Genomic DNA, 22528 nt, shown 5'->3' with positions numbered 1-22528 from the left:
CATGCTTGTACGGCCATCAAACTCATACATGGTAATGTGTATGATTATGTTGAAGACTACTACAAGATTACAACACAAGACAAGATTTATAGAAGGAGCATGATACCTATTACAACCATTGATATGCCAAACCCAAATAACTTAAGGATGGAAAATATAATGGGACAAATTTTCCCCCAACCACTTTAGACTAGTCAAATTCCTGGAAGACCAAGAACTACGAGACACGAATCACAACTCCAAAACACAAAAGCATACCACTGTTCAAAATGCCATGATCATATAAATCATGATCGGATAAATATACCCAATATCCTCATAACTAATTTATTTTAGGAAATTGCTGATAAAGATATAATAAAATCAAAATATATTTAAAAAACTGTCACGATCACATAATAAAAAACTGTCACGATCATATAAATCACGATTAGATAAGTATACCCCAATATCCTCATAACCAATTTATTTTAGGAAATTGCTGATAAAAATATAATAAAATCGAAATATATTTAAAAAACTGCCACGATCATATAAATTACAATCGGATAAATATACCTCAATATCCTCATAACTAATTTATTTTAGGACATTGCTGATAGAGATATAATAAAAAAACTGCTCCACGTTTTTGGATTTTGTGATTATAGCCCTTCTTATAATTTATCAATTTATAAATCAGATCATATAAAATAATTTGAAAAAAGAAGAAATTCTGGGTTTATGAGTTTAAACTAAACACGATTACCAATGCAGACATATAGGACTATTAGAAACATGGGCAGAAAATGGTTTAAAAAAATAGTTCAAAAAAGTGGGATTTTTTGTTTAAAAAAATATATTTATCTACCCATAGATGATGCCATGTGTCGTGCTGTCAGCTACTCCTGCCTTGTATTCTACTTTTATATATTAATAGATAGATATATAGCACAGTACAAAACGCAAAACATGATGACATTCATTCTTGGATGTTGCTACTTTAGTCTTCTTCCCAAATTTTAAAAGTTTGGGCAATAGTGTTTAAAACATTTCGTCAAGAAGTCCTCGAACCCAGCTGTCATGCTTACTTTTTGGCTTCAATTAAACATAAGGGAAGATGGTTTTTTCATTTTAAAGATTATTATCAATGCCAATAAAAAATTATACATGTGAAGTTTTCAAAAATGTATTATATAAATAAAAATACAAATAAAAAATAGAGTATGTAATATAAATTTTAATGTACATAATATTTTTAACAAAAAAGAATATTAAATATTAATAAATATTTAAAAAAAGAAAAAGAAATAGAAATATTTCATAATATATTAAATTTTATGTGTGTGTTTATATAATATAAAATTAATATATTTATGTTCGTGCTTGTTGTGTAAAATAATATATAAATATATATAGTGTAATTTTGCACTTTAAGTTTACATGGAACATCTTAACTTAACTACCAAAGGCTTCCATCGTGTACGCGCGAGCTCAAGGGTCCAGACCACAGCTTTGTCACAAATGAAACCAATTTGAAAGAAGAAAAACAGGTTACTGATATGAAAGAAGTAAAGCCTTACCAAAGAAATAGCAAAGAGACAGCAGAATGAGATTGTAACTTCACCAAAATTAAATCCTAAAGAACAGGAAATGAGCAGGAAGACCAAGTGGAAAAGATATATATATATATATATATATATATATATTCCTTGCAGTGTCTTATGCACGGCTCAGTGTAATTGCAAAAATAACACTTTATGATATTTAAATATTTAATTTATTTTTAATCATAATAGATTGATCTATTTTAAATAGGTTAAACTTCAACTCTTAAAAAGCGGAAGTTATCCTTTTCCTGAGCTGGATATTTTAATAATATGACCATTTGCTTTTTAGAACGTCTGATTTTCTCTTTTCGCTTTCTCTCTGAATTTTTTTTTAAATTATGGACAAAAATAAATGGCTAGACGTTATAAGGTTCAACATGTGATCTTCCACTTATATAACAGCTTCAATGCAGCTATACCAAAAGGATATTTTCTTCAAAAAAAAAAAAAAGAATAAGCAATAGGGAATGCTAAGATATAATAGTTCTATGATTCATACAGATATAATAAATACTCAAGAGTTCTTTTCAGGGAGCATGCATGTTTGAAAACGGGAAAGCTAAGATAAAAGTGTCATTTATTGATTGGAACTGAATAAATAAATAAAGGTGATAATGTTATTATTTTGCATGTGATTGAAATTAACTAAATAATTGGGTTAATTATATATAGATTTATTGCTAGGCAGGAGAGGTAAAGTTTACGTGCGAGAACCACGTGATGCTCAATTATATACATTGAACACAAATGTTCGATGGTTAGTTGAAATTGAAATAGTACTATAATTCATTCAGGTATAATATACTCCCTTCATATCTTATTATAAGATCTAAATAATTAAATTGTGTAATTTAAAAAAATTATTAATATTAATTAAAAGTAATAAATACATAAAAAAAATATACTTTTTCGTCTTCTATATTTATGAGGGGATTAATAAGGAAAAAAAAGAGAAAGAAAATGATGAAAGAGGACACGTGTATGCATGTCATAATTGTGAAAATCAAGTCTTGTATTATTGACAGAATCACGTCATCCTCACTTAATTATATGTTGGACACAAATGTGAAATATCAATGGGTAGTTGAAATTTTTTAACCAAAAAATAACAGTATAATTCACAGAGACATGGTATAATACTAGCTTTGATCCTAAATATAGAGCCAGTTGACTAATTTGAGAAGATTAAGAAAACAAGTTAGTTAGTTATTTGTGATAAATAGATGTTGCATTTCTTAAAATATCATTGCTAATCAAGTGTATTGGCTGGAGCTACCATTATTAGAAGGACCACCTTGAAAAAAAAAATATAAATATGAGCGACAAAGCAGATTGGGGTCTTATTTAGGACCAAAATAAAAGTCAAATAAGGTCTTATATTAGATGGTAAGATTAAACTACATCTAGGACTCTAAAATATTTTATCAGGTGTATTTAATATCGTAAAATATTTTGTAGTATATCTAACACCCTAGAATATTTTTTTGGGGAAATTTCACTGTAGGACCGCAGAAGACAAATAATTTCAAAGAGCCCCCAAAACTTTCTGAAACCTCACTGCAGGACCAAGGGACCAATCTGATATTAATTTTTAGAGTGAGATTACAATAATACCCCTCCCTTTTTATTTTATTAAAAAATAAATATTTACCGGAGTTACTGTTTCGGCCACCGGAGGTCGGAGGTCCGGCCACCGGCACTCAAGTGGCTGCCGTCGGGGTCCGGTCACCGGTGGCCGGAACAATAACTCCGGCGGGACCTCCGGTGGCCGGAGTTTTTTTTGTTTAAAACAAAGTGGCCAAGGGAAGGTTTGAACCCAGGACCCCTTGGCACACTAAAAGACTTGTAACCACCAAGCCAAGCAACCCATTCAATCATAAAATGCAAATAAAACTATATATAACAAAATAAACGCAACAGTCCAAATGTAAGTGAACAAGTGAAATTAGACGATTTACAAGTGGAATTCAGAAATTTACAACAAAAATTAGGCAATTTACAAATAACATAATAGAAGTCATAACCCCAAATGCAAGTGTTTAAGTGCAAATGAGCAAGTGAAATTTGAAGATTTACAATAAAATTTTATGGATTTACAACCCAAATTTGGCAAACACAAGAGAATTCACAACCCAAAATGTAAGTGTTTGAGTGTAAGTGAACAAGTGAAATTAGACGATTTACAAGTGTAATTCAGCAATTTACAACAAAAATTAGACAATTTACAAATAACATAATAGAAGTCATAACCCCAAATGCAAGTGTTTAAGTGCAAATGAGCAAGTGAAATTTAAAGATTTACAATAAAATTTTATGGATTTACAACCCAAATTTGGCAAACACAAGAGAATTCACAACCCAAAATGTAAGTGTTTGAGTGTAAGTGAACAAGTGAAATTAGACGATTTACAAGTGTGATTCAGCAATTTACAACAAAAATTAGACAATTTACAAATAACATAATAGAAGTCATAACCCAAAATGCAAGTGTTTAAGTGCAAATGAGCAAGTGAAATTTAAAGATTTACAATAAAATTTTATGGATTTACAACCCAAATTTGGCAAACACAAGAGAATTCACAACCCAAAATGTAAGTGTTTGAGTGTAAGTGAACAAGTGAAATTAGACGATTTACAAGTGGAATTCAGCAATTTACAACAAAAATTAGGCAATTTACAAATAACATAATAGAAGTCATAACCCCAAATGCAAGTGTTTAAGTGCAAATGAGCAAGTAAAATTGTTGAATTTCACTTGCAAATCTATAAACTTTTGTTGTAAATCTTCAAATTTTATTTGCTCATTTACACTTAAACACTTGTATTTGGGATTGTGAGTTCCATTATGTTATTTGTAAATTGTCTAATTTTTGTTGTAAATTGTTGAATTCCACTTGTAAATCGTCTAATTTCACTTGTTCACTTACACTCAAACACTTACATTTTGGGTTGTGAATTCTCTTGTGTTTACCAAATTTGGGTTGTAAATCCATAAACTTTTATTGTAAATTTTACTTGCTCATTTGCACTTAAATACTTGCATTTTGGGTTATGACTTCTATTATGTTATTTGTAAATTGCCTAATTTTTGTTGCAAATTTCTGAATTCCACTTGTAAATCGTCTAATTTCACTTGTTCACTTACATTTGGACTGTTGCGTTTATTTTGTTATATATAGTTTTATTTGCATTTTATGATTGAATGGGCTGCTTGGGTTGGTGGTTACAAGTCTTTTGGTGTGCCAAGGGGTCCTGGGTTCAAACCCTCCCTTGGCCACTTTGTTTTAAACAAAAAAACTCCGGCCACCGGAGGTCCCGCCGGAGTTACTGTTCCGGCCACCGATGACCGGACCCCGACGGCGGCCACCTGAGCGCCGGTGGCCGGACCTCCGACTTCCGATGGCCGGAACAGTAACTCCGGTAAATATTTATTTTTTAATAAAATAAAAGGGAGGGGTATTATTGTAATCTCACTCTAAAAATTAATATCAGATTGGTCCCTTGGTCCTGCAGTGAGATTTCAGAAAGTTTTGGGGCTCTTTGATATTAATTGTCTTCTGCGGTCCTACAGTGAAATTTTCCCTATTTTTTTTCCTTATTGTTGCACTAGAGGAAATTTCAGGTATTAGATGCACTTAAAAAAATGTTATTTAAGTTATTAAATGCATCAAAAAATTCTTCAAGGTGCTGGATAGACTTGAAAAATTATTTCAGGATGCGAGTTGTACTACAAATACTTTACAATACTAAATACATTTGAAAAAATACTTCGAAATACTGGATGCACCTTAACCTAATATAATACTCGGAAAGTCTTTTTCAGGGGACACGCATGTTTCAGGAAGGGAAAGCTAAGATAAAAATGTCGTTTATTGATTGGAACTGGATAAATGAATAGAGAATTAAATAAGTAGATGCGATCGTGTTATTATTTTGCATGTGATTGAAACAGACTAAAAAATTATATATATTTATATTGCCAGATAGGAGACGAGATGATAATGTTCACTTCATAGGTTATAGATTTATTGGAAACTAAAAGAAGAAGAAGTAGTAATAATAATAATATCATTTTAGCATGTCATTGTTGAGAGAATCACGTGGTGCTCAATTATATATATTGAACAGAAATGTGGATGGGTAGTTGAAATTGAAATAGCATTATAATCCATCGGGATATAATAATACTCAAGTTCTTTTTGGGGGATTTGCATGTTTGAAAAAGGGAAAGTTAAGATAAAAGCGTCATTATTGATTGGAAGTGAATAAATAAATAAATAAAGGTGATTATGTTAATGTTTTGCATGTGGTTTAAAAATATGGCAGATGATACATAGATATTTTGCCAGACAATAGAGGAGATGATGATGAAGCTTACTTTTATAGGTTATGGATTTATGGGAAATTGAAGTGATATATGGATTTATGGGAAGTTGAAGTGATAATGTTGTCATTTTAGCATGTCATTATTGAAGGTTATTCGAAAGTTCCAAGAGATAAAACATATTACCCTATAAGTTTGTTACGCAAAATTCTTTTTGAAACCAATATAATGTACCCTAAAAATTTAAATTCATAAAGTTATAAATCAAATTATATGTCACTTCTATTTAACACCCAAACAATATACTATATGGAGCTGCATTTTTCTAACTTATAAATAATATATTTGATTTTTTCTATAAATTTTATATTGTAGACAGATACTCCCCGGGCTATATATGTGTATAAATAAATGATAATTAGTTTGGAGGGAATAATTCATATATATTTCATAGGGAAAATTTCATTTGAATCCCCCACAAATGCTACTTAATTTCCCATAGCTGCCAAAAAATTATAAAATTTGAATTCCGTATTAAATGATAAAAATGAAATTATTTTTTTATATGGAATAATCAAAATGCCTATTTTTTTAATTAGAAAAGACAATCGTTATAGCGGAGCTCCGACCGCTAGAGAATATTTAGTGGTCAAAGGGGCTTAAACCCATGGGCCTTGAGCTCATCAAAAGGCCTGTGACCACCAATTTATTAAATTCATTTAATTATGTTGTGTAAACGTTTATATATGTGATAAATTAAGTTGGGAGAATTATAACGAGGTCCCAAACAAAAAAAACAATTAAAAAACAAGTCTCAAATATTGTCATTCTCACTATAAAACTTGTCATTATAAGTTGTTGAGATTGTTATTGGGACTTTTTGATAATTATTTCTCTTCTATGGGACTTGATTGTAATTCTCCCAACTAAGTTTCCTAATTTACATCCTAATTTCCTATTTGATGTTAATTTTCTTATATGTGCTTGTTAATTTGCTCATTGTAATTTTTCTTACGCATATATTCACTCATAAAATATCGAGAATATGAAAAATGGGAGTTATTAATTTTGTGTTCTTAAGTCTTGCTAATTGTAGTTGTTTTTATGAATATATATTCACTGGTGAAATTTTGAGAATATAAAAAATAAGAGTTGTCAATTCCCTTCTTATTTGCACTTGTTCATTAGTTAATTATAGTTGTTCTTATGCGTATATTCACTAATAAAATTTTGGAAATATGAAAACTGGAAAGTAACACATGAGGATACTAACAACTCGAAAATTTTATTTTGGCATCTAACTTTTATAAAAAGCATTTTTAGTTCTTTAATTCTAACTACTATTAATTTTATTAACAAAAAAAATTACTGATCCAGTAATTAATAATGTTAACAAAACATTCAAAAATACTAACATAGTGTTAGATTTAAATTTTTAAAAATAATAATACTGGTTGGCACAAAAAATCAACATTTGAAATATGTTAGAGAAACCTAACATAAAATTAGATAACCAAAAGTGAGCTTTTGCCTAAATAATATGCGAAAGTCTTTTTAACCAATTTAACTCTTCAAAGATATAAATAACGTAAAACTTTTGGGCTCAACTTTAACTAGCTGCGTTGAAAATTATTCTTGCCTGCCAAGATATGGGAGCATGGAACTTTTTTTTCTTTTTGGTTGAGAGGGAGTATGGAACTTCGATTGTATTGGATCATTGCAAAGGCTTTTTTTCCCCCAAAAAAAATAAAGCGGGGATGAATTATCTTTTAAAAATGTTGTAATTCTATTTTGTTTATGATAGGCATATTATCATTATATTTCTCCTGACTGTTGATAGCATTCTTTAAATTCCCTGAAACTTCGTCTGGGTTACATGTACATCTGGGTTACATTACGCTGCCTTTCACTTGGACTATACATACGATATAGCCCATTGAATTCAAAATCTAAATCAATTATCATATAATCATTAATTATCTCAACATTTTCATCCCAATAATTACGTAATATTTGCTCAATACGTAATTACAAACGATAGTCATCCCAACAATTTATTTAAATTACTCAATTTGGTCAAGTCAAGGTGTATATATTTGAATCAAACTGATGACTTAGTGAAAGTAATTAAAGAGACTTTATGACTGAGCCACAAGTCGAATCGGCTTCATCATGAGCAGCCCACAAAAGAAGCTATATAAATGAGGTCCATGGAATAACTATCACAAACCAGCTCCAAGTACAGTACCAAGACATTGAAATAGTGTGCTATTTACTAATTGAACATACATTACTACAGACAAAAGAGGAATAGAAGGATACATCAAATCACACACACAAGAGGTTTTTAAATGAAAGTGAAGATGGATTGTACTGTTGTTTGAATAGTAAGATATGGATTTAATTACGCAGTTCAAATTTGTTCAAATTTCCTTTTTCTGGGGCCTTCTGTACCGGATGGCACTTATGGTCTTTCGGCTAGGGGGTGGAACCTTGGTAAACATAGACATCAACATAGAACCAGTGAATATGGATAGTGAGACAATGGTAATAATGGCTATTGGCAAGCCAAAAATTATGTAAGTTGTGAAAGAGCAAGCCAAAAATTATGTAAGTTGTGAAAGAATGGTCATGGAGCATAAGAGAGATCCACAAAAAAACAATGGAGCCGAACATGGCAAAAATAGCCATGTGAAGCATGAACAAATCTCCAAAAGTTAAGAGATTGAGAACGAAAAGCAAGAATGCCCAGGAAGGACATGGTGAAAGTGAGAGACAAGGAAAGTGCCACAACAGAGAAGCAGTTCTTTTCATCAAAACTGACTGCCACATTGGCAGAAGCCATGGACGCAGCTAGGGTCGCCACCGCAGAACATGCTTCTGAGGTCTGATTCAACCACTCTCTGTCACTTGTCATTTGTTCCTTGTAACTATCTATAAAGATATCTTCTGCAGTTTTCCTAGCGTTATAATGTTTTTCCCATAATTCAGATGGCAATGAATTTTTCACAAACTGGATCACCATTCATAATACAAGAAGTTTATTTATCTAACATCTTGAATAATCTTTGACTTGAAGCCAAAAAAAACTTTAATAGCAATCGAATACGCACCTCAAACCACTTGAATTCCTCTACCAGGGTAGTAGTTCCTGCCAATTCAGGTTGGCCCCAAGATTGGCTACCAAGTGCAATGCAGTGTTTCCATCATTATCCACTCGACTAAATACACTTTTGTCAAGCTTTTCTTTTTCACACAAAATCCAATACACCTTAGTCTGGCCCTTTTCTGCCGTTTATAGAATTGTGTTCTTTTCCTTGTCATTCACAACTTTCCTTGTAGATGGAAATAATTCTACGATTTTTTCCACCATTTCTATAACACCATTCTTGGCAGCAATCATCAGGGGTGTGTCAACTATTATAGGCCCTGCCCCTATCCAGTCATTCAAGAATGATTAATTACTCTTCCTAAATGTAATGTAATAAATTAATAATGCTTGATGAACTAATGCTTCGAGTTTAAACAAATCTTTTTACCGCTGTCCACTTCGCATGGTTTTGCTGAGATATCTTTACGGGAAGCATGTCGAAGAAGTTCTTCCACTATCTGAATAGACCATGTGTGCTTTTCCCTCATTCTTCGTATCCCATTCAACCATTTTCCTGAGAATTAGAACCCCCAGTCAGTTGCAGCAAAATATCTTTATTATCTAAAAATAATTTATCATTATGCATAATTAAAATAAAATATTTTCATTTAATTAATAAACTTTTGTATTCAGCCATTGAATTGAACCCACCAATGTTATTAGGGGTTTTTTTCCCTTAAATTTAAAGTCCAATAGATTAGCATATGAATACAATTACTTTTATTCAATAGTTTCACTACATAAGTACTCATAAGAATACAACTATCAAACTCATGTAATGCACAGGATATATTTAAAAGTAAAATATACCATGACATGAATCATCACTTATAACAGCTTTATAATATTTTAATTAAAAACGAGTTAAGTGCTTCATCACCATTTAGATGTTTTATTCATTTGAGTAATGCTTGAGAGGCTGGGCTAGCTTAAATGTAGAGCTCAAGTAAAATTTTATAAGAACTTCAATTTCGCATGTTAAATGGATGGTTTTGTTGGTAAGCTAAAGATATACTTGCTAACTTTTCAAGTTTGCATAATCACATTAAGGTTGGAACTTAAATTTGAATTCTACTGATTTTAACAAGAGATTAAGGGGAAGCTTTTACACAAGTACTTTTCGAATCCTAAACTAGCACATATATTCATTAAGAATATTTATGACAGGAGGTAAATTAAATGTTAATATATACAAGGGGGATAAATGATCATATGTCCCATTTTGTTCTTAAAGTCCAAGAATCATTTACTTTTATTAACTTTAAAAATAGTTTTCTTTCTCTCTTGATATTTATGGAAATGATACTTTTTTTGTCACAATCCGTGTACTCGCAATATGAAGAATCATACAAGTGAAAAAGTTTAGAAATTTTGCCATACACAATCATACCGCAAGTGAAAAAGCTTAGAAATTTTGCCATACACAATCATACCGCAAGTGAAAAAGTTTAGAAATCTTGGATTAATTATAAAAGATGGAGGTGAAATTGATAGGAATATTAGGCATAGAATACACGTTAGATGTTGAAACGGAGAAAGGCTATAAAAATTATTTGTGATAAAAAAAATACCTACTAAGCTTAAAGCAAAGCTTTATTAAACTACTACAAGACCAATAATGCTTTGTGGTAGTGAATGTTAGATTTTCAAGGGATAACATGAAATTGGGGTAGTAGAAATATGGTTGTTAAGATAGACATATGAATAAAGATAAGATTCATAAGGAGCATATATGCGGAACGGTTGACCTGATATCTATTGCGGATATTATTGCAGCAAATCATAGGGTAGTTTGAACATGTACAAAGATAGGCTGTTGGAGACACGATAAGAAGGGTGAATCAAACAATTTTGAGTCTTTATGAAGAGAGGCAAAGGAAGATTGAAGAGAATAGGAAATGATGTTATTAATCATGATTTTTGGCCAACAATTTATTTAAAATTTTGGTTGTTAAAAGAGGATAATGATGTTGTGCAATCTATATATATAACGCGAACTTGAGGTGCATATATTCACATTAGAAATTAGTTGTTTCCACAAAAATATCGTTTGGTGGTTTACAATGAGAAACTAAACAAACCAAAATTGTTGCGCTGTCCATATCTCAGTTTAAAGAGAGATGAAACTAATTAAACGTAACATGTTGTATAATGTCTAACGGTAGAGTCAATGTAGATCCGATGGCTGTGTCTTCAGTGTTTTGTGTGTCCTTAGTTTCCACTAGTGTTATAGTTGAGGCCCATAGCATATTTTGGCCAATTAGTTTAGATGAGTCCGATTGTTTACATTATGTGCTGTGCGACTCAAACTGACTCTAGTTCAATGAAATATGATAGAATAAAGGTACAATTTTATTTCTGATTTTATTTTCAGGTGCATTCAGTATCCCGATCTTTTTAATGGTGTAATTTTATCTATGATTTCTCTTTTTGGAAGTAATCTTACCCATGATCATTTTATTTTGTGCGCAAGAAAAATAAAATCAGGGGTAAAATTGGGCAAAAAAATCATGGATAAAATTGCACCACTAAAATGATTAGAGTGTTGAGTGTACATAAGAAATAATTATCAAGCATAAGCTTCACATAATATGATGACATGACTTTCTATTTTCTTGTTTGCGTTCCTTCTCTCTGTAATTCTTTGTTTGGCCTGACTTTTCACAGGGAATAATTGTAGATATATAAATCATATCTGTGTGCTTATATATATGATTTTAATTTAATAAAGTAGACATCTATGCTCTTTTATGCACATTCACATGGCGTACCAGCAAGTTCAAATAAGTTCTCTAGAATTGATGGGAGGAGCAGCAGGAAGAAAGCTAATTTACACAGCGAACGCACAATTAGATTGCCGATCTTGGCGACCCACAATCCTCCATGTGCAAATACAAGTCACAATAAAACTTGTTAGTTGCTAAATCATATACCACTCGGATTCCCAAACACTAATTATTAAATTTTGTTAATGAGAAAAAAGGTTTTGCTGAATTTAAACAAAGAAATAAGGAGTGAAGATAATATTCATATGTTGGAAATGTGACTCAAATAATGAAATTATTTAGCAAAAATCTGACTTATTGTAGTGGCTTGGTTTATACTGTGTGGGTATATCAATTGAAGACATACAAAAGCCTAACGTGTACACATCATTCTCTTCTCCACACACACACACAAACATATTGCAGTTATGAAGGACAATGCTTGTAAATCGTACTTACATATGGCATAATTTTGCAATACATTCATGAGGGACCATATCAGTGGTTCGCGTGTACGCTGTTCCAATTTTCCCTCGTCGTGGCCTGCTTCTTCTTCTTAACTCTGAAAAAGCCTTCCAATTTCCACACAAACAATTGTTATTAGTTTTATAATGCTATAAAATACAATGAATTAAAAGCAGGATATGATCACCAAAGAAAATAAAAAGCAGGATAAAATACTTTTGAGCTACACACACATATAAATTTATAAAACAAACAAAAAAATATCCTACTTCCTGTCCTTAATATATATATATATATATATATATATAAGATCTAGTTTGACGTCCAATTTGGTTTTAAATATAAGACCCCCATCCACTTTGTCTCTCAAACAAAAAAAATTCATTTGGTTCAAACTGGAGGCTCATCATATTGATGTGTCTGGGTCCAAGCTGCATTGTATCATGTTAGAAGGTGTTGAGATGAAGCTTAATCCTAGATGGCCTTTTGGAGACAAATTGTAGTGTTTCTTTTAAACAAAGCCAGACTACAAATCTCTCTCTATGTCGTCATCCCCTTCTTATCGCAATAATCATGTAATGTGACTATTTCTTCATCGACTTCTACTCTAACGGCTAGTCCGGTTAATTCAGATTCGTCTAACTACATGTTAGCTCCTGCCACTAACTTCTATCAAATGACTATGATGGCCACCAACAAGAGTTAGGTCTCATGGAGGGGATTAGTTCCTCATAAGATAAGTCCCATTGGGAGAGTGCCTATATTTAGTGCCTGAATTTTTTTTTCTTTTAACTGATGTAAAAAGGTCACGTGCTTAATAGTGCGCACTCTAGTAACTTTGAAGGGATCTCGTGGAGATTTCCCCCCCTAATAATAGGACAAAAACTTGTCATGATTGCAAGTAAGAAATCACAGAAAGACTGTACTTATAGTGATAAAGAAGTTGAACAACGAAACATCGACTAGGAAGATCAGTAATTTTAAAAGCTGAAGGGGTTGCCGCTAAGAAATGGAGTGGAGACAGCCCATTCTGATTGCGCATGCCCATCTCTCCCAGATAATGTTTATAAAGGAGAACTAAATCGATTGCCAAATCTGTGAAATCAAAGCAAACCACATGCACTTGAATCAACAACTAATAATACATTGAAACATGGGAATATATGAAAGAATAAATAATTGTCTCTATTTACCAAAATGACCTCCTGCTATTGCACAGTGAAGAATGGTATTATTGTCGTCGCTTTTATAGTGATCATCATCACGAGTTGAAGAACCCTGACGGCTGTGCAAATAAAGATAATGAAGCAAAAGAAAAACTTCTTTGTTATTATAGAGAGTCGCCATGAAGAGAGGTGTCTCGCCGGCTTTGTTCCGTCTAATAATTAAGGAGGGGTCGGCCTCACCGATCACACGACACACGTAAATAATCCCCATTGAAGCTGCATGATGCAGAGGAGTGTTACCATCCCCATTCTGAGACCCAAGGACAAGTTTCTTCTCACCGCCGCCATTTTCATCCACTAGGGGCAATACCAGCGACTTCTTACCTAGCAGCTCATTATTTCTCTCCCCACAAATAAACTCCACCATGCATTTTACTATAAGCACATTCCCTTTGTTTACGTGTAACATTCGTGGCAGCTCTATATAGGTTCTCCACGTTGTCGTCCGAAGTCATTGCCTCCTACACAATTCGCTTCAATATAATGCAGATTAATTAATTTTCATGACCTAAGTATATATGGATCATGTCTTATATACTATTCTAAACTGTATGCACAAAGTCATTGAGGTAAACTATTCAAGTCAACTCAATTTTCTTCATTATAAATGGATATTTATCCGAACAATAACTTGCGCATGTCCGTTAGGAACTAGAAAGCTTCTTTCCCTTTAGTACGAGGTCTACTTTCATGAATTGTACTCAATCCCGTAACCAAAGCTACAACAGAAATGTAACTTGTTGAATTTAGGTGTATTTTAATGTCACAGTACATGTCAAATTTATTGATGTATTTTTCAAATAATATAATCTCTTCAAACTAAATTGAAAACGAGACATATATGCCTATAAATATGTTATGAGTCACATACTAGGAAATCTTACAAGTGTTGTAGAGTTTATAAGTTCAAGGGGCTCTCGCTGCTAATAGACTAATCTTTTGGGATTTGGTTCTCTTTTTAAATTTATGCTCACTTTTATTCTGATGGCCAAGAATATGGAGTATCTTTCAAATGAACTAGAGAGACCCTCAGTGCTCGGAAATCATCGAAGCTCAGATTGTGTTGAAACACATTTTAAAGAGATAAAGACTAAGATTGCCATTGATCGGGTTTGGTTAGGAATATCGAGACTCAACCAGGCATTGGCCTTCGGATTTTCAAGCTCTTGCAATGCGAGCACCCTTACAGATTTCAACACACCATCGCCTTGCAAGACTTTTAACACAGGGGACACTAGTACCGACGAAGATGGTGCTGCTCTTAAGCTACCGGGTCTGGCATGTTCAGGGAGTTATGAGGTTCTCCCATTCTCTACTCTTTCAATGACTCAGGCTCCGCCATGACGCCATCTCCTGTTACCGAGGTGAAATCACCATTGCCATATGCGATACCAAGGTCGTCGAATATGCAGAAGCCCTCGTCTCACTTCTTTCATCGTAGTCCGGTTGTCTTCAACCAACCATTGGAAGTGCCAGTTCCTCAACCCAGCAAATTGTTCTTCATTCCCATAGTGTCCGGCGGCGACTCTGTTGATGAATCTCAAGTACGTGAGGTGGACATCGATGATTGTATACAGAAGCCCCGTACATCTTCCTTTCTGACTTCTACTGGCGAGCCCCCTCCTCCTTGCCGTTTGTCTTTTCCTCAACTTCAAGGCTCCACAGAGACCCGTATTTGTAATCCTGAGAAGATGAGGGGGAATGGGATGAATTTTGACAAGATTAAATTTCCAACTTGACTGAAAGGAATTTCCAAAGCTTCTGTCATGAATGAGAAATTAGATGTTCAAGAGCTAACTTCTAAGTTGGATTTTGATTCTGCTTCCCTTATACTGACAGAGTTTATTAGAAGGGATACAGAATTTGAGAGAATTATAAATGCACGGTTGTTGCTTGACAAAAGGTCTCGTCAGACCGTTGCCAAAAGTAACATCACTTTCGGCGGTTGCTGCCAGAGAGGTCATTTTGATCATGTATTACAACTCTATGAGGACATGAAAGGGCATTATATGATGTCGGATGAGATAATTTTTGCAGTATATTTTTGCTTGTGGTCTTGCTGAAATTGTGGACCATGGACGGACAAGCCTCGAGTTCATTAGAGATAAAAATCTAATTGTTAATTTTCAATTACGTGGTGCACTCATCAACTCATGCGAATTGTGGTGCAATGGATTTGGTTTGGCAACTCCATGATGGGCAAAATCATATACCTTATCTCATCACTCATATTCGTACGTTCGAATTTGGGCCACATTACCATTGTTACGCTAGTCCAATTCATATTGCAGCTTCAAGTGTTTTATCTGTGGATTTTGGTGAGGTACCAGTGCAGAAACAAGTTATTCAACCCATTTTTGATAGGTTGGTAATTGATCCTGGACTTGTTATATCAAATTGGTGCCTGATTTTGGTTGATAAACCTCTTTGCCATACTTTATATGTAGAAGCCCAAGATTTGGTTCAAACTCTTTCAGTCCTGGAGTAGGAGTTACAAGATTATAAAAGCACTTCTTATTTTGTTATTAAAATTCACGAAGACCAGTGTATCATTCCTTCCATACTATGATTCAATTTTCACAATGACAAGCAGAAAGGCCTTGCTTATGCTATCAATTGATCAATATCACAGCATAAAGGATTTGGAGGGATGGTTGCAAGGATTAATTGTTGGTGCTGAAGTCTTTCAAGCAAGGCTTGCTGCAAAACTATTTCACCAACACTATAAAATGTTGAATACAAGGCAAAGTAGGAGAAATAAAGGCTTAGACACAACGACCATTTCGAACATCATAACCCCAATTTTCATGGCCATTGAAAATCTTATTCATGTCAGTTCTCTATTATATATGATGAAATTAATTGTTGCCACTTTGCTGAATGCTGATACAGCTTTAGCTTTCAAACTGACGCCTATGGTCTCTCTTTTATTTAAAGATGAAAGAGTCTTTGTTACTGCGGCCTCCTCTCACAGCATTTTGAACCCCAATCTATTATTAAAAGGGCCAGATCTGCTTATGATTAAAGCTGTGTTTGGAGGATGTCAATCATGGAGTTTACTCATGTTGTCATGATAAGCTTTCTTGGATCACTTATATTTTTATTTCTTCGAATGGTTTGGACCCTCCTATAAGTCCAATTGCACAGCCTTCAACTCTGTTTAGCTTTCTAACTATTGATAGACCTTGCCCTACCTTTTTTTTTTTTTTTTTGGTCGCGGTGTCAAGCTTTCAAGAATATATATAAAAGCTACTATTAGAGTATTGGGCAATATCTTGCTGCTATGCAGTCACCATCCTCTGGCCTTGAGGACAAGGTCAATTCCAAGGGGAAGGTAATGTTATGGTCCAGAAATGCGTGTGGGCCTGATGGAAAGAATTGGGCCTAAAGGTCATTTGAAGGGGCTCAAAGCGGTAGAATCCAAGTGGGGTTTGGAGATGGGAATACAAAGCAGAAGGGGAGGCAATGTGGGGGCTATCGAAGAATCATTTCCCTCTGGCTTTTCTTCGCTTCTCTCTGTTTCGCCTTTCTTCTCTTCTCCCTGGAATTTCTTCCTATTGTTTTTGATCTCTGAGTACCACTTTCTAGACCTGTAACAGATACCTATATGACTGAATACACACACACACATGCTGACTGAATATCAATGATGTTTTATAGTTTCTTTGGCAATTTAGCTTAATCATTGCTATTTTGTAGTTGTTTCTTCTGGGTTTCGAAAGGTGATCATTACAAAATATTGGTCATAGCTAGTTATAGGGAAATGGGACGAGATCAAATTCACAAGAATCCCATGTAGAAAATACAACCGTGAGACCCAAAAGAAGCTAGTAACTAAATAACGTCAAGAAGAAAAAGAAGATCAATCCGAAGAAGATGAATCCAAAGATGAAAAGGGAGGGATCTAGCCAACAAAGAAGTAAATGACACAGAACCAGAGACTTACCAAAGAAATAGCAGAATGAGAACCAGAGACTTACCAAAGAAATAGCAGAATGAGAACCGGAGACCTACCAAAGAAATAGCAGAATGAGATTGTCGCTTCACCAACCAGATCTTGGAGAACCAAAGATTAGTAGAAAGATCAAAGATCAGGAGAAGAGAGAAAAACAAAGAGACATTATATAGAAAAACAAATAAGTAGATCATCCTTTCCATGAGCTGCATTTTAAAAAATATATTAGTACTATATGACAAGCACAGCACAAAACGCAAAACATGACTATTTCTTTCTTTGTTGTTACTACTTATGTCTACTTCCCAAATATTAGAAAATTGAGCAATAGTTTTAAAAGCTTTTGGTCAACCCTTTCTCCTCGAATCCAGCTGTCATTTTTATTTTTTAACTGGCTAAAGTATACTTTTAGTCCTTTAACTTTATACAAGTTTTTATTTTGGTCCTTTAACTTTAAAAAATAAACTTTTAGTTATCTAAACATAAAACTGTTAACAAAAAAAAATAATGATAGAGCTTTTAAATGCTTATAAAATATTACTAAATACTAAGATATTAAGTTTACCATTTAAAACAACCATGATTATTACAAAAAATCATCATTTAAAACTAATAATTTTGGGATTAAAGGATTAAAAGTATACTTTTTAAAGTTGAGGGATCAAAGTGAAACCTTATATAAAGTTAAATGATCAAATATATACTTTAGCTTTTTTAATTTTAGAAAACAATTAATTCTTTCCCTTACGTCTACTCTCTTGATCTCGCAACCAAAACTACAGCTGAAATGGAACTTAAGTGATCACACACACACACACAATGCAAAGCTCAAGTGCAATTAAAAAAAGTAATACTTTTATATGATTTACGCTCCTTTTATGATTAACGTTTAAATATTTATCATATTTTATTTGGAAATTAATAATAGAAATGTAAAAAGTTATGACGTGAAAAAATTAAACGGACACTATTGATAGTTGACCAAAAAACTGCCCATTTAAAAGCCATACTCCTTTTGTTAAAAAAAAAAAAAAACCATACTCCTCACTTCAAACTTATAAGACATTTTTTTAAATATCATGTTAAAAAATATAAGGCATTTGTTATGTTTCAAAGTGAAATTACTAATATATTTTTTTTCCAAAATCTCTTTTTTTTTTTGTGATAGTACAGGGCTCTAAGGCCCAATATTATTGAATCCTCACTGATCTTGGGAGAGCAACACCCACCCAATCAGCAAATAACAACCTTCTTACAACTTGGGGAGGACTTTCAAAAATCATCTCCTCCACATCTATCTTAAGACTATAGCTTGCAAGGCAATCCGCGACAGTATTGCCTTCCCTATATACATGCTGTATCCTAACATTCACAAATCTATCAAGTTCAGCCTTTACAATTTTTAGTAAGCTAGAGTTACAATCAAAATCATCAATTATACTATTTAGAATATTAACAACAGCTAGGGAGTCACATTCCACAATCAAATGCTTGATCCCAGCCCTATAAGCCATCTGCAATCCAGATATCACAGCCCATATTTCAGCCTTTATAGTCGAGCAAGACCCTAGTTTTTTTTAGAATCCCTTGATCCATTTCCCATTGCACCCCCTTAACAGACCACCACATCCAGCCAATCTATTCCCACCCTTTGAAGCTCCATCCGTGTTTAATTTCTCCCAACCATTCTCTGGAACTTCCCATCGAATAAGCCTCTGATATCTCTTACCAACAAGCCCATCAGTGCAGCACATAGTATTTCTAACTTCAGCTAGGTATCTTCTAACCACAACACTTCTGTCATTTGGCATTTCAAAACCATTCTCAAATAAACTTTTGTTTTTCCAATTCCATAATAATAACCAGCAAGTAATTCCAAATTCAGCAACCTTCCTCTCATCTTTATTGCTCAAACACCATCTGAACCACTCTTTATCTTTCAGTAGGTAAAAACTTGAGTTGTAATTACTCTCTCCTAACTGTCCCCATAGCTCTTTAGCACAAGTACAATCCCGCAGAACATGCATACTAGTTTCAGGTTCCACATTACATTTGTAACATAAAGCATTACCTCCCATTAGCCTGCTTCTCCTTTCTGTAGTAAACAACCGGTTGTGACTAGCCACCCACAGGAACACTTGAAGCCCCTTCCAGTGCCAAATCTTCCTCCACAACACATCCACATCATCATCCTCCTTCTTCAGTAAGTTGTACATGTTAGCCACACTATACTTGTTCTGTAATGCTGACCCCCATCTAATTACATCATCTCCATAATCAGCATTAGGAGGTGGTACAACACGTATGATGTTCCTCCCTTTTTCCGAAACACACATGTCCAGCTTTGCATAGTCCCATTGTCCATTATTATCCACCATATCCTTAACTCTACGATCCAGATTTAAATTGTCAAACTAGACTGTACATTCATCTTCTAGTTTAACTCCTTTATCAACCCAATAATCCCTCCAAAATCTGATTTTCTCACCATTTCCCACTTCCCAACACACAAATTGATTCACTTGGGGCCATAGACGAGCCATATTTTTCCAAACCTCAGAATCTATGTTTTTGACACTACATTCATCAATTAGGGTCATACGTCTACTATACTTCCCTATTAAAACCATAGAGCACAGGTTACTCTGCTTTGCAACTAAATTCCATCCTACTCTGCCTAAAAGAGCATCATTCATTACACCCAAATCTTTTAAGCCATACCCCCCTTTCTCCTTGCTTGTACACAATAAATCCCAACCAATAGCATGAATTTTTCTTCTTTCCTCATCGCTATTCCAAATAAAGTCTCTCTGCAACTTTTCCAATTGTTTCTTCACACCTACAGGTATAAAGGAGTGCTGCATATGAAAATTTGTCAATTGGTTTGTCACAGCAATACAAAAAAACAGACTTTAGGCGACGACTTTCGGCGGCGACAAAAAAAGTCGCCGCTGAAACTAAGACTTTCAGCGGCGACAAAAGTGTCACCGCCGAAAGTGGACCTTCAGCGGCGACTTTTTTTGTCGCTGCTGAAAGTGGACCTTCAGCGGCGACTTTTTTAGTCGCCGCTGAAAGTTCGCCATTGAAACCAAGACTTTCAACGGCGACAAAAGTGTCACCGCCGAAAGTGGACTTTCAGCGGTGACAAAAGTGTCGCCACCAAAAGTGGACTTTCAGCGGCGACTTTTTTAGTTGCCGCTGAAAGTTCGCCATTGAAACCAAGACCTTCAGCGGCGACAAAAGTGTCGCCGCCGAAAGTGGACCTTCAGCGGCGACTTTTTTTATCGCCGCCGAAAGTGGACTTTCAGCGGCGACTTTTTTTGTTGCCGCTGAAAGTATAATATAATAATATATATTTTATTTTACAATATTAATAAACAAATTCAATCTGGCTCAGCGGCAAGAAGGTTGGACACGAAAGGAGACGGTCACGAGTTCGAACCTGGAAGAAGACACATTTAAGGTGAAAATATTTAGACGATGACGTGGCGAGGAGGAGTGATGTGGCAATGACGTAAAGGTGGCTAGTGATGATGTGGCAGTCGGCGGTGATGACGTGGCCGCCGATGGCGATGACGTGGAGGTCGACGGTGATGACGTGGCGGCCGGAGACGATGACGTGGCACCAGCGGTGATGACGTGGCATTGGTAAAGCCAATTCTTCTTAGACATTACTTTCAGCGGTGACAAAAAAGTCACCGCAGAAAACACTTTCGGCGGCGACATTTGTTGCCACTGAAAAGTCTTTCAGCAGCGACAAGAGTGTCGCCGCCGAAAGTGTTTTCAGCGGTGACAAATGTCTCCGCCGAAAGCGTTTTCGGCGGCGACATTTGTCGCAGCCGAAATTTCTAAAAGTCACCGCTGAAAGTCAATTTTTTTGTAGTGCAGATTGCACAAGAGTAAGTCTCCCTGCCAACGATAGATTCTGTTTTTTCCACCCACTCAACATATTCTGCATTTTATCAATTAAAAATTGAAACTTCTCCTTATTTCTCCTCCCCTTCGTAATATAGGCACCCAAATACCTCCCTAAATCCTCCATTTTCCTGAAGCCTATTAACTCACAAATCTCATTCTGCATTCTTCTCTCAGTATTCTTAGAAAAGAAAACACTGGTTAATTAGTGTTAATTTTTAGAATTTCATGTCATTTCAACACTTTTTCTTTAAGTTTTATGCACTCTTGGATGTATTTGTTCATATTTTGTCATCTATCCTTGTTATTTTTAAGCTTGTAAAGTTTGTCACTTTTACAAGCTTATTTTGGTCTAAGAATTAAAGTTTTAAGGCACTTGGAAGTACTTCGAAAGGAATTAAAGATCAAGGTTTCTTAAAAATCACACTATGGTAATCAAAGAAGAACAAATAGACTCCAAATTATGTGTAAAACTCCTCATTTAAGCTAGAAGAGCAAAATTTTTCAGAGGTAAAATGAGCTACGATGCACTCTGTTCTGGCTGCAGTGCAAAATTTTTGGGCCGCAGCGTAGTCACTAAGAGCAAAACGCACAGTTTAACTAAGCTCGAAAATTTAGGTTTTAAGACCCCAAACTCGATCTTGGCCGCCATTCTTCGGTTTTGGGTGGTTCTTGGGAGCATTTGGCTGTGTTAGGGCTTGCTTCTTGGAAGAGATTGAGCTAGGAGTTAGAGCTTTGAAGAGATTTGGGCTTCTTTCCTTGGTTTTTCTTCTCCATCTTGCTTTCTCTACTCTTATTCCATTTTGTGCTGATATGTATGTATATTCTCATGGATTTTCTGAGTATGTGTGGCTAAATACTTTGATTCTAGGATTATTTTGAACTGTTATATGGATTAAATACTCTTTCCCTTATATATTTGTGATTAATGATATGATTATGTTGATTTTACTCTATGCTTAATGCTTCTTGTTGATTGGCCACCAATGAGATTGTTGGGTTCACCTGATTGATGCTTGAGAGGGCTAGGTTGAGTGCAAAACTTGGGTAAAATTGTGTGAGAACTTAAAGTTTGCAAGTTGAATGGATGGTTTTGTTAATGAGATAGAGATATACTCATTAACCTCACAGAGTCATA

Source organism: Neltuma alba, unplaced genomic scaffold (genome assembly GCF_004799145.2).
Source record: "Neltuma alba isolate B1F8T4 unplaced genomic scaffold, ASM479914v2 tig00011408_pilon, whole genome shotgun sequence".
In the NCBI taxonomy this organism is placed as follows: domain Eukaryota; kingdom Viridiplantae; phylum Streptophyta; class Magnoliopsida; order Fabales; family Fabaceae; genus Neltuma; species Neltuma alba.
Note: the sequence above shows the minus strand (reverse complement) of the source record.